Consider the following 3,138-nt stretch of genomic DNA (forward strand, 5'->3'; position numbering starts at 1 on the left):
GTGAGCCAGAAACTCATATGTTTGCCATTTATGTTCGATTTATCTTCTTCTGTGCATCTACTAATTAAAAATAATATTTCTACTATCTATAATATTTCTAATACTGTAAAAGATTTTTAACTGATTTTTATTCTAATACCACTTTAATCAAATAACGTTATTGTCTTCAGGCGATGGAAGAGGAGAAGTGCATCATTTGTTTGATTGGATTCACCACTAGAAACCCAAAGATTTGTGTTGGAGATAAGGGTATTCAGTCACGACTGAATTTTTGTGAACTTCGACAAGACCAAAATTTAAAGGAGAGACTGGAAAGAGACGTCCAGTCAGCAACACAAATATCAGTCCATAAATCCTGTCGAAGAAATTTTACAGATAAAAAAAGAAGAACAGATGAAGCAACTGCTAAAGATGAGCCTCAACCAAAACTACTACGATCAGGCAGTGGATTGTTTTATTTCAAGCAACAGTATTTCTTATGCGGAAGAAGCTCCACAATAGATACAAAGCATCCAGACCGAAACACAATCCATCTAGTAAACTTTTGGGATTTCCACAGGAGTTTGCTGGAAAAGTGTAAACGGAGAAATGATACTTGGAGTGAGGAGGTGCACAATAGGCTGAACTATTGTAATGATCTTTTTGGAGATGAAGGCAGATACCACAAATCGTGTCTTCAAAGATTCATGACAGACAAGAAATCACCAGATCTAGATGGAGGAGAAAGAGGCCACCCAAGAGACAAAGGCATGTTTTAATGGTTTGAAATACCCTGTATATTAGCTACAAGTTGATTCAGAAGCAGAACTTCACACTTTGAAAGAACTGCATGACGAAATGAGCAGTATTGCAGGCGATGAAAGTGTGTATATTGCCAAGAGATTAAAGAATAAACTTCAGGAGGGATATATAAATAAATTGCATTTTACAGAAGTTGATGGAAAACAAAATTTTGCATGTTTTATTAATACATTTAAAAATTTAACGATGAGCTTCGTTCTACTTTGTGGTTTCACATAGTTGAAGATGATACGTCTTGTCGTATCATTTTTAATTTGATATATATTTGTCTTGTAATAGTATTGCTTTCGAGCTTTGTAAATCAAAAACAAACACACATAAAGTGTTTCTAGTAAAAACTGAACACTTTGAGTAACTATTAATAGAGTACTTACGCCTAGCATGCAAAATATACTCACATCTACTCAAAATGTTTTTTATATTGATATTTTTAATTTTATATCGGGAAAAACAAGTTCCCTTAAGTAGTTGGATACGAACCGTGTCTTTCAAGAATCTGCTGAAGTATTTGAGGACGAAACAGCCACAGCAGAGGAAGTAGAACTAAAAAGACTTGAATTGTTAATGTTGAAAATTCCCTACCGTAGAGAATCCTCAATAAAATTTGTGTTTAGATTTTATACAAATTCTATCTTTTATAGCTACGGTAGAAAAGAAAAGCTGGATGATGGAAGATTTGCGTTATCATCAGTTCATGAAGGTAGCAGTAACGTCTAATACGACAATCAAACCAGTCTCTTATTCTAATCAAAAATGCTGCAAAGAATCCCTTTTTGCGAATCCATTTGTAGGTCATTGAATGAAAAACATTGATGGGCGTTGAACTAAGTCCGCTTGATTGGTGGTGGAAACTATCCAATAACAGTTACGAGCCTATCATGACGGATTTTAGTACGGCTCCAGAAAATATTCTTTGCTTCATACGATGCAATTGTAACGTATCCAAAAAAAAACTTGCATTACCACCGTTTGTAGCTGAAGGCGATACGGGCTTTCATGTGTTTCCGCTTGTGGTAATTGCAATGGAGTTGAGTGCGAGAATTGTGACCATGAGGAAGTTTTATAAGACGAAGACAGTGTTAGAAGTGACGAGGAAGCAAATAGAAATATATTTGATATCTGTGAAGTTTAAAATCTTTGTCAATCAAAATTTTTCAATTTTTTCGAGTAGCAAAATATGTATATAATTTAATATATAATATATGGTACTTGTGTGCCAAATTTCAGGATCATAGCATTTCGGATACAGTTTTTAAGCGGCCTATATGAGGGTGGAGGACAATTGAGAAAGTGACTTATGATAAAATTTGACAAAAATGTCCACGTTTACTCTAACTGCAATATTTTTTTTTAACCAAAAAAGATCAAAGAGGATTTTGGATATGTTAATTTACATAGAATTGCGCTTTTTTTGGTACCAAATTTGTTAAGTTACGATTTTTTTCCGGGTTGAACCCTAATATGACTAGACTACTGGGCCTTGAATAGGTTCGATACATTGGTTCCCAATGTGGTCTATATTTACCCCTAGGGTTCGATATAGACCTTCTGGTGGTTAGGGATTTCTATTAGTTATGGAAAAATTATGGGGTTTAAGATAAATTAAAAAAAGTCTACATATTTAGTTAGTAACAAAATTACATGCAAATTTTGTGTTCATGATTTAGTAATAAATGAATATTCTGCATTTTTATATATAAATAATAATAAAGTTTAATGAAATTCTTTAAATCCCTATTTTATTTGTGATCTGCTACGAGGCTGCATTTCTCAGTAAAATTGATTTGGTGATGCAGGAAATAGGAAGGTTTGAATTTTCCCAACGTGTCATTGACAAATGTCTACGATGTTCTGGTTTTAATCTACGCTCAACATTTATATCTCCTTCATACAGATATTAAAACCAGCTTTGGTAATGTTTTGACTATAGTCATGGAAATATGAATGATCAACCTAGACTATAAAATGGAATCAATACATCTCATATTAAAAGAAGAACGGATCGGAATATCCTTTAACGAAGAATTTAAGATGTATCTCAGAAAGGGATATCAGCAGTTTTGACTTCACAAAGAAATCCCTGTAGTTTATATTATTTTATAGGCTATTGCAAATAACTTATTGATTGCTTTTCCATCTGGATATTTCGTGAAAAGGGGAATGTCAATGCTCTTAAAAAATTGATTACAAATTATTGATCGTGGAGACTTGACATAAAACCTGATTTATTTGAAACCATACGTTGACAAATTATGATCCGACCATCAAGCTTACCCTTCCTGTTAATTATTGCTACATAATTTTATTGTTATTTCATCTTCCTATTTTTTTGATTTG

General features: G+C 33.1%; 1 long non-coding RNA gene across 1 annotated transcript; it reads left to right on the forward strand.

Annotated features, from left to right (window-relative positions):
- The first annotated feature begins 1,094 nt into the window (after positions 1–1,094).
- Positions 1,095–2,031, forward strand: LOC139905159 (uncharacterized). The gene is made up of 2 exons (XR_011779683.1): positions 1,095–1,384; positions 1,443–2,031. It is a non-coding gene; the product is annotated as an uncharacterized lncRNA (long non-coding RNA).
- The last annotated feature ends 1,107 nt before the right edge of the window (positions 2,032–3,138 follow it).

This window comes from Lepeophtheirus salmonis, chromosome 4 (assembly GCF_016086655.4).
Source record: "Lepeophtheirus salmonis chromosome 4, UVic_Lsal_1.4, whole genome shotgun sequence".
Lineage (NCBI taxonomy): Eukaryota > Metazoa > Arthropoda > Copepoda > Siphonostomatoida > Caligidae > Lepeophtheirus > Lepeophtheirus salmonis.